The sequence below is a fragment of the Callorhinus ursinus genome, unplaced genomic scaffold (genome assembly GCF_003265705.2).
Source record: "Callorhinus ursinus isolate GAN/ISIS: 27379988/994484 unplaced genomic scaffold, GSC_fseal_2.0 scaffold8, whole genome shotgun sequence".
In the NCBI taxonomy this organism is placed as follows: Eukaryota; Metazoa; Chordata; class Mammalia; order Carnivora; family Otariidae; genus Callorhinus; species Callorhinus ursinus.
In genome coordinates, this window is record NW_027397070.1 from 55,101,151 (window position 1) to 55,111,795 (window position 10,645).

The 10,645-nt window shown below is 35.6% G+C and overlaps 1 pseudogene; it reads right to left on the reverse strand.

Annotated features, from left to right (window-relative positions):
• Positions 1-1,416: 1,416 nt before the first annotated feature.
• On the reverse strand, positions 1,417-2,003 carry LOC112822719 (prefoldin subunit 5 pseudogene; annotated as a pseudogene).
• Between the last annotated feature and the right edge of the window lie 8,642 nt (positions 2,004-10,645).

A 10,645-nucleotide genomic window follows, 5' to 3' on the forward strand; every position in this document is an offset into this window, starting at 1 on the left:
AATATAGATTACAGAAACCATTGATTTGAGGTTTACAAGTTAAAAAGGATGGAGGACTTAGAATGATGCTAATATGTAATAAGTGTTCGATAAATACTACATATTATGTACGCTCCCAGCACATATATAGACACATATTACACATCCCCCATGACATAGTGTTTGCTATTGAAGTGGGAGGTTAAGAGAGATGTTTCTTCTGAGCCCCAGATGATAAAATGACGTGCCAAAGAAATGCTTAAAAGATGTGCAAACCCTTATAATTATCTCATCGCTATAGAAGAGGTAAAATATTTGATTTTCAATATTAGATCTCTCTTATGCCAAATTTCCACATTTTTGTGGATCTGTTCATGGCTCTATTTTGTTCTCTTGGTCAATATTTTTTACTCTGTTCCATTACCATAGTCTTAATTTTAATAAATTTATTACGGATTAATAATCACTATAACATTTCATTCACCTTTTCCCACATCAGGAGTTTCTTGGCTGCTCTTGGACCACTGCATTCCCATACCAAATTTAGAATTAGCATGTCAATTTCCAGTATGTGCCATGGTGAGCACTGTGAATTGTATAAGACTGTTGAATCACAGACCTGTACCTCTGAAACAAATAATACATTATATGTTAAAAAAAAAAAAAGAAGATAGTAGGAAGGGAAAAATGAAGGGGGGAAATCAGAGGGGGAAATGAACCATGAGAGACTGTGGACTCTAAGAAACAAACTGAGGGTTCTAGAGGGGAGGAGGGTAGGGGGATGGATTAGCCTGGTGATGGGTATTAAAGAGGGAACGTTCTGCATGGAGCACTGGGTGTTATGCACAAACAATGAATCATGGAACACTACATCAAAAACTAATGATGCAATGTATGGTGATTAAAATAACATAATAAAATTTAAAAAAATAAATAAATGAAAATACTGAGATTTTGCTTGGAATTGTATTAGTCAATGGATCGATTTGGAGATGCCTTGAGATACTTGTGATAATAAGCTTCCAAAAGATGAACGGCTTACTTAGGTTTTCTATAATGCCTTTCAATACAATATTATAATATCACAACAAAAGTCTCGTACAACTCCTTTAGTTTATTCCTAAGAACACTTTGTATTTTTTTTTTATTTTTAAAGGTTTTATTTATTTATTCATGAGAGACAGAGAGAGAGAGAGAGGCAGAGGGAGAAACAGGCTCCCAAGGAGCAGGGAGCCCAATGCGGAACTCGATGCCAGGACTCTGGGATCATGACCTGAGCCGAAGGCAGACGCTTAACCATCTGAGCCACCCAGGCGCCCAGAACACTTTGTATTTTTGCAGTATTTTAGTGATACCTTTTCCAGAAGTTAATATATGAAGTAGAATTTGTCTTTTCTTTCTTTCTTTCCTTTTTTTTTTTTTTTTTTTCTGCTCAGCTGGCACATTCATTAGAATTAAACACAAGATCATTCTCTTCCTGGACCCCAGGAAGCCACGCCCACCAAGTCCCAAGCTCCTGAAGCAGGGTCCTTCTGCCCCAGATCTGAAACGAGCTCTCAGGCCTTGGCAGTAGCCTGAGTTGCCCCCAAGGCTGTGAGCGGCTGAATCTTCTGGCTCATCATCTCCATGACAGCCTGTTTCATGGCATGATTCTCCTGCAGAGCCGGCTGGATTTTCTCTATTTGCTTGGTAAGGAAGTCTATCTTCCTCTTGAAAAAGTCCTTGGCATCCTCAGTTGTCTTTTCGACATAGTAATCTGTTCTCACATCGATGAGTACATGTTCCACATCATGTAGCTTCCCAGGGACATACATAGAACTCGTCAGTGGGACGAGTAACTCTTTCCCCTCGTTGTTCTTGTTTAGCACGTTCAGACAGTCCTTGGCTTCCACATACTTGGTCTGTACCACCTTGATCTGGGCAATGGATGTGGACAGGAACTCCACTTCCTGGTCCAGCTGGTTCTTGAGCATTTCTAGCTACAGCAGGTTCAGCCTGGTGATGTTAACTGACTGTGCCATGTTGGGAAGGAGAACTCAGTAGAATTTATTTCTATACCCTTCCATTTGAGAAAACCTGCTAAACTCTGAATAACTGTATTGTATTTCTACTTAAATAATTGTACCATTTATACATAGGGACCATGCTATAATCTTACTTGCAATCATTCTAACCTTCAATTATGTTCCTTGTTTTATTGTATTGGCCAGACTTTCTAGTAAAATATGGGAGAATAGCGATTCTAAAGTATATTCTTCTCTTATTCTCAATCTTAAAGAAGATGCTGTCAACAATTGATCATTACCATACCCATCACCACTGGGCTGCAGAATCTTTTCTTGGATTAAGAAGATTCATAGTTATACATTTCTGGGATATTTTTACATGAAAGAAATTTGAATTTCACTAGATTTTGCTGTTCATTTAGATGATCATATGTTTTTTTCTTTAATCATTTTTAGTAAGTTAGATTAATAAATTGTCCTCTGTTAAATTTATCTTTCATTCCTTGGATAAACTCAACTTGCTCATGGTAAATTATAATTTTTAAGTGTTTCCGTGATTAAAATCATTGCTATTTTATTGTTTTTCAGGATTGTTTTATCAATGGCTTCAGGGTTTGGCTTTTAATTTTTCTTTCATTACCTGTTTCGTGAGTTTAAATATTCTGCTATCCTAACTTCAGTGAAATAACTTAGGTCAAGATGTGTAGTATTATTCTTCTTTCTTGCTGTGGAATAGTTTTTGTACAAGTGAGACTACCCGTTCTATAAATGTTTGGTAGACATCACCATTTTGGGTGTAGATACCTTAAAAATGTATGGATCTGTTTTTCCTTCCTTGTTTTTTGTTTTGTTTTGTTTTGTTGGTGGGAAAAATATTTATCTACTTTTGAAAGCACTATAGGATTTTTCAAATTTCCCAATTTTTTTGACTTAGATTTCAGTGTGTTAGAATTGGCGACTTAGATAAAATTATTCACCTTAACTTGATTTTTTAAAATTTCAAATGAAAAGATATTCTTATATCCTTTCATTATCTTTTTTTAAGAATTTATTTATTTATTTTAGAGACAGAGAGAGAGAGCACAAGTGGGTGGGAGAGGAAGAAGCAGGCTCCCTGCTGAGCAGGAAGGACTCAGGGCTGGATCCTAGGACCCCTGGGATCATGACCTGAGCTGAAGACAGACACTTAACCACCTGAGCCACCCAGGTGTCCCCTCTCATTATCTTAATGACTGCATCTCCTACAGCTCTTCTTCCTCATTCAAATGATTGTTTTGTCTCCTTTCCCTTTTTGTCTTGATAATTTTCACCATAAGTTTGTCAAAGAACCAACTTTTGGTTCCATTGACTTACTCTATTTCATATTTGTTTTATTTCATTAGTTTCTCCTCTTAATTATCATTTTGTTACATAATTTCCTTAATTTTCATTATGGTCTGAAGTTTAATCAATGTTATAGAAAAACAAGTCTGGAGAGAGTACTAAAAACAATTTATGTCACCTATTATTATGAACCAGAAAATCAAAGTAAAATTTATAAGGTGTTTTTCCATAGGCATATTAACTAAACTACTTAATAAATCAAATTATTGATTTATGTATTAATTATTTTAAGTTATTACATAAATGTGACAAGTAAAGTTAGAGGTACAGGAGAAAAAGACATGGCTTCTGATGTAAAGGAACTGATAATCTTGGCCTGTAAATTCCTCTAACCAAAAGCCATATCCCACTTTGAGAAGTCACACTGAATGAATAGCCATGGGTTGGGGTTAGCTTTCTTACACATAGCTTTTCTGGTAAACTTTTTGGTCTATTTGTCTGGCAGAGTTTCAGATCCATTAAAAGCAGCCCCATACCTGAGTATATTAAAAGTGGTTGCCAGTCCCTACTTCTTTACCCACTTGTTTGGCAAAAATTCACAGGCTTCATTTAAATCTTAACCCAAAACTCAAATGATATCTGCAGTAATTTATTTTGGTTGTTCCTATTTTGTCCTGAGTCAATAGTCAGCTTCAATATGGCTACTTTTAACCTTTTCTTTTGTTTAACAATTTTGATATGCAAATAACTTACCTCAGATGCTATACAGTCATATAAACAAAACCTAAACATCTTTATAATTTTATTATTTTTCCAATAACTCCTTCCAAAAATCATTATAACATGGCATGTACTTATAAGTAAATGTTGCTTATTTCTTAACTCTTAATACCCGATTCAGTACATTTCCCCCTCTTCTTAATATTTGGTTCTTTCTTAGTAGAGATGATAGCTACTCATCTAAAAGTTATTTTTTCCTTGAAATGTAGCACATATTTGGTGCCAAATGTCTACTTTAGATACAATGATAAATTTTTTAATTTTCACCAAAAATTCTCAAGTTTAGAGGACACTCAAATAATCCCTTTGCATGATTACTTTTCATTTACATGTGCATGTATGTGTTTCTCATCTTAATTTTCTTCTGGAGCAGAAGTAAAAAATCCAATGGAAGAATTCTCTGTGGAATGTCAGCCTTGACTGTGAATGCTAGAATCTATATGATACAGTCCATCCTTTAGAATTCACTCACTTCTTCCAACTAACTCCAGAACATTCTTTCTGTGATAAATGTGGGAACACTTTTATGGGCCAGTTTTTAGCAACAGAAAAATGTGCCTTACTGTCTATGGTAATGCAAGCACTTAATATAATCTTATGAATTTATAAGTACTGTTTTGTTGACTGCCAAAGGGATTTCAAATCCTTGGACAAGTGGATTGTAATACTTTTAGTCCAGATTCCTCCACTAAATGAATATAGTAATGGTGTGATACTCAGGAATCTCAATGCCCAGTGGAAAGAAGCTGAAATTAATAATAAACTAAAAGCTGCAAATATAAATGTCCCCACAAAAGATAAATATAAATACAGATTTTATGATAATCATATGTGAAGAAAATACATCTTTTTTGTACATAGGCAGCATTTGTGACAACACCTTTGTTTTTCTTAGTGTCCATGTCTTTAGTAATCACTTTCCATTCTAGATCAAAGAGAGAAAAGAAGGCCACAGAGATAGTAATAACAAGATTTGGAATGTTTTCATGGTTTGTTTTCAAGTGGGTGAAATTATTTTTAATAGCAGACATGCTGAAGTAGACTTGTTATTTTTGAATTTAAAAAAAAATTAAGTTCTCCTTTGTTAATCTGAGGGCTGAAATTTTTACAGAACTTTGTTGGATTTGGGGGTGTTCCTGTGAGGTGGAGGGACATGTTTCTGTGACTACAGCTCACGTCTCTTCTCTTTTTCTTTCAAACTACTGAGGTTATAAGGGGCCCGATACACTCATAGAAAGAAAAAATTATAATAATAAAATATGTAATAGGAACCAGGAACTTGGAACTCTCTAACAGCTTGAACTTTTTACCCTTCTAACACTGTTTTTGTTTTTTTCTTTCTTTCCCCAGATGTCAATCTATTTATTAATCACACTAAACCCTCTGAGGATCATTTTTTAAAAGATGTGTGAGTGTATCTGTGTGTGTTCATTTCCAATGGAATGAATTGGATAGGCTGAAGTTCTGCTGAGAAAGAAAGTTAAAACAAAATTATATGTCACTAAAATTTAAAATTTAGATTTATCTTTTTTTTTAGGGATTAGTCCTTTGTTTGTTTTTTTTAATTTTTTATTGTTATGTTAATCACCATATATTACATAATTTGTTTTGGTGTAGTGTTCCATGATTCATTGTTTGTTCATAACACCCAGTGCTCCATGCAGAATGTGCCCTCTTTAATACCCATCACCAGGCTAACCCATCCCCCTCCCGTCCTCCCCTCTAGAACCCTCAGTTTGTTTCTCAGAGTCCATCATCTCTCCTGGTTCGTCTCCCCCTCTGACTTACTCCCCTTCATTCTTCCTCTCCTGCTATCTTCTTCTTTTTCTTTTTTCTTAAAATATGTTGCGTTATTTGTTTCAGATCTGTGATTCAACAGTCTTACACAATTCACAGCGCTCACCGTAGCACATATCTTCCCCAATGTCCATCACCCAGCCACCCCCTCCCTCCCACCCCCGACCACTCCAGCAACCCTCAGTTTGTTCCTGAGATTAAGAATTCCTCATATCAGTGAGGTCATATGATACATGTCTTTCTCTGATTGACTTATTTCACTCAGCATAACACCCTCCAGTTCCATCCACGTCGTTGCAAATGGCAAGATCTCATTCCTTTTGATGGCTGTATAATATTCCATTGTGTATATATACCACATCTTCTTCATCCATTCATCTGTCGATGGACATCTTGGCTCTTTCCACAGTTTGGCTATCGTGGACATTGCTGCTATAAACTTTGGGGTGCACGTACCCTTTCGGGTCCCTACATTTGTATCTTTGTGGTAAATACCCAGTGGTGCAATTGCTGGATCGAATGGTAGCTCTAATTTCAACTGTTTGAGGAACCTCCATACTGTTTTCCAGAGTGGTTGCACCAGCTTGCATTCCCACCAACAGTGTAGGAGGGTTCCCCTTTCTCCACATCCCCGCCAACATCTGTCGTTCCCTGACTTGTTAATTTTAGCCATTCTGACGGGTGTGAGGTGGTATCTCATTGAGGTTTTGATGTGGATTTCCCTGATGCCGAGCGATGTTGAGCACTTTTTCATGTGCCTGTTGGCCATTGGGATGTCTTCTTTGGAAAAATGTCTGTTCATGTCTTCTGCCCATTTCTTGATTGGATTATTTGTTCTTTGGGTGTTGAGTTTGATAAGTTCTTTATAGATTTTGGATACTAGCCCTTTATCTGATATGTCGTTTGCAAATATTTTCTCCCATTCTGTCGGTTGTCTTTTGGTTTTGTGGACTGTTTCTTTTGCTGTGCAAAAGCTTTTTATCTTGATGAAATCCCAATAGTTCATTTTTGCCCTGGCTTCCTGTGCCTTTGGTGATGTTTCTAGGAAGAAGTTGCTGCGGCTGAGGTCGAAGAGGTTGCTACCTGTGTTCTCCTTTAGGATTTGGACGGACTCCTGTCTCACGTTTAGGTCTTTCAACCATTTGGAGTCTATTTTTGTGTGTGGTGTAAGGAAATGGTCCAGTTCCATTCTTCTGCATGTGGCTGTCCAATTTTCCCAACACCATTTGTTGAAGAGACTGTCTTTTTTCCACTGGACATTCTTTCCTGCTTTGTCAAAGATAAGTTGACCATAGAGTTGAGGGTCCATTTCTGGGCTCTCGATTCTGTTCCATTGATCTATGTGTCTGTTTTTGTGCCAGTACCATACTGTCTTGATGATGACAGCTTTGTAATAGAGCTGGAAGTCCGGAATTGTGATGCCGCCAGCTTTGCTTTTCTTTTTCAAGATTCCTCTGGCTATTCGGGGTCTCTTCTGGTTCCATACAAATTTTAGGATTATTTGTTCCATTTCTTTGAAAAAACTGGATGGTATTTTGATGGGGATTGCATTGAATGTGTAGATTGCTCTAGGTAGCATTGACATCTTCACAATGTTGGTTCTCCCAATCCATGAGCATAGAACGTTTTTCCATTTCTTTGTGTCTTCTTCAATTTCTTTCCTGAGTATTTTATAGTTTTCTGAGTACAGATCCTTTGCCTCTTTGGTTAAATTTATTCCTAGGTATCTTATGGTTTTGGGTGCAATTGTGAATGGGATCGACTCCTTGATTTGTCTCTCTTCTGTCTTGTTGTTGGTGTATAGGAATGCCACTGATTTCTGTGCGTTGATTTTATAGCCTGCCACTTTACTGAATTCCTGTATGAGTTCTAGCAGTTTTGGGGTGGAGTCTTTTGGGTTTTCCACATAAAGTATCATATCATCTGCAAAGAGTGAGAATTTGACTTCCTCTTTGCCGATTTGGATGCCTTTGATTTCGAGATTTATCATTTTTTTAACTCTCCTCCTCATTTACTGGTTAGGTTGCTAATAATCCGTCCCTTACTCAGAAAGATGCCTTTTGGCATGATCACTACTACCCAACAGTTGGCACATTGACCTCTGTCTATGCCAGTTAAGAGAGTGAATGATATGACTATGCAAAGAGAGAAATGCTTGTACCCATGCCAACACCTAAATGTACAGTTCCATGGAACATTCAACAAAGGACCACATGCCTTTGTCCCATCTTCATTTATGCACTGGACTTTTGCTTGATCAGATTATGTATCTGATGCTTCCTTCCTTTCTTATAGCTCTCCCTTTAATAGACGATGTCTTCCTGTTTCTTAACCAACTGGCATTATGGAAACCCTGTGCTTGAATGAGACTTTTTTTCTCCCTTCCATCTTTAGACCCATTGTCTTCCCTCATGATACTCGCAGCAATAGAATGAATTAATTATTCCTATTCAGAAATTAATAGGATTAGAGTGTGGATGTTCATGATTTAAAATTTGTATATTTTGTAATTTGGGGATTGAAACACTTCTTGATTTTCTATACTTTATCATGGTCATTTGAGCCTTCAACTGTTAGTTTTCACATGTGATTTTTCTTTAATTTAAGGATATTTAAGTCCCCAACTTTCTCCAAAATATTTTGAAGCATTTTTTGACCTGGATGATAGCTGTAATGTTTTGCTTATTTTGGAAACTAGTGAGTAACAAGCTTGGGTCCAGCATATAGACTTAATTTGTAAATGTGATAAAAGTCTCTTTAAGAGGTTTGTCCTTATGAAGTTTCCAAAAATTTTCATAGTAAACTGTTCTGTTCTTCCTTTCAGCATATATTTTTTCCTTTTTTTTTATTGAAGTATAATTAACATTCTTAGTTATATTATCATTAAGAGAATGTTATATTATTTTCAGGTGTACAATATAACAATTCCACAATTCTATCCACTACTCAATGCTCATCACAAATGCACTCTTAATCCCCTTCACCTATTTTACCCATCCCTCCACAGACCTTCCCTCTGGCAACCACCACTTTGTTCTCTGTAGTTAAGAGTCTTTTTTTGTTTGTCTCTTTTTCTTTTGCTTGTTTTGTTTCTTAAATTCCACACATGAGTGAAATCATATGGCATTTATCTTTTGCTGACTTGTTTCACTTAGCATTGTAACCTCTAGATCCATCCATGTTACAAATGACAAGATTTCATTCTTTATTTGATACTCTCAAATTAAAAATTGAAATAAAACATAAGTTTTACAGTGAGGAAACTTTTTTTTAGAAAATAATGTGTGTTCTCAGGAATATTGGATAATCTCAGGAAGCTCCATTACAATGAATCAATAACAATATCAAGTTTCATAAGCAATAAAACATTTTTAACATTTTTTTTGGTTTTACATTGGTATAAAAGATTTAATCTTTAGTCGGCACTTCAGTCTAAATCATGATTTATACCATAGTCAAACTAGTTTACCTTCAAAGGTATAAAACATTTAACTATCTTCCAGCAATCATACAACTAACATATTAGGTAAGTATCATTTAAGCAAATTAAGCTACAATCATAAGTTGAGAAAAATTAAAATAAAGATCTACAAATTACCAGAAGCTATAGTACTCTAAAAAAAAAAAAGTGTTATCAAATTTGATAAATTTAAAGCCTAGTCATGTTTTTGACTGTCGTTTTTTAAATTGCTGAAGACATTTAGCTTATTACAATTTAGTTAATTATTTCAACTTCTTAACTGTATTAATTAACAAACAAATCTTCAGATGTTGGTTGTAGCTCTACATACCAATCATCAATATGAAACCCAATTGTGATATTAGTGCCAGTTACTTTAAATAGTCTCATATTATTTTGACAATTAGAAATATCATTTTTATCTGATTTCAAGGAAGTAATTTAAGAAAGGAGTGAAGTGATGAAAGTAAAATATCAAATCTCGAAACCAAGAGTGCTGATGTATTGAACTCCTTTTTTTTTTTTAAAGACTTTATTTATTTATTTGACAGAGAAAGACACAGCGGTAGAGGGAAACAAGCAGGGGGAGTGGGAGGGGGAGAAGCAGACTTCCTGCTGAGCAGGGAGCCTGATGCGGGACTCGATCCCAGGACCCTAGGATCATGACCTGAGCCAAAAGCAGATGCTTAACGACTGAGTCACCCAGGTGCCCCTGTATTGAACTCCTTAAAGCAATATAATCTGAAGTCAAATGTGATATAATAAGGATCCATAATAGCAGACCAAACTAAAAAATATTCAAATTCAATGTTCAAATCAGTTTTTCTTTTTTTTTTTTCTCTTCTTTTTCTTTTAGATAAATAATAAGATTAAAGTAACTAGACTAATTACTTCTGGAATACTTCTAGTACATGGCATTGAGATTTCTTTTACAGATTTTCTGCAAGGAACTATTCTCTTAAGACTATGAACACATCTTGGGACTGATGGTCACTAACTAGATCCTTCACTTCCCTTGCCTGCTTTCTGTTCAAATAAAGAAATGTAAAATATAACTGAGGATATTAACATTGGCTTTAATATGGATATTTAGGCTGTAAACTTCCAGTCATTGACTTCCTCCACACTAGTTTTATAATTTGGGGATTACTGCATAGAATTAAAGACTGTTTAAACATACATGAATATACTTGGCATGGCTGCACAAAAAGAGAATAGAGATCACCAGATATGCGTTCATATGTTTCAACACCTACATTCTGTTGTTTCATTTATTTTTATTTCAGACAGACCTCAATCA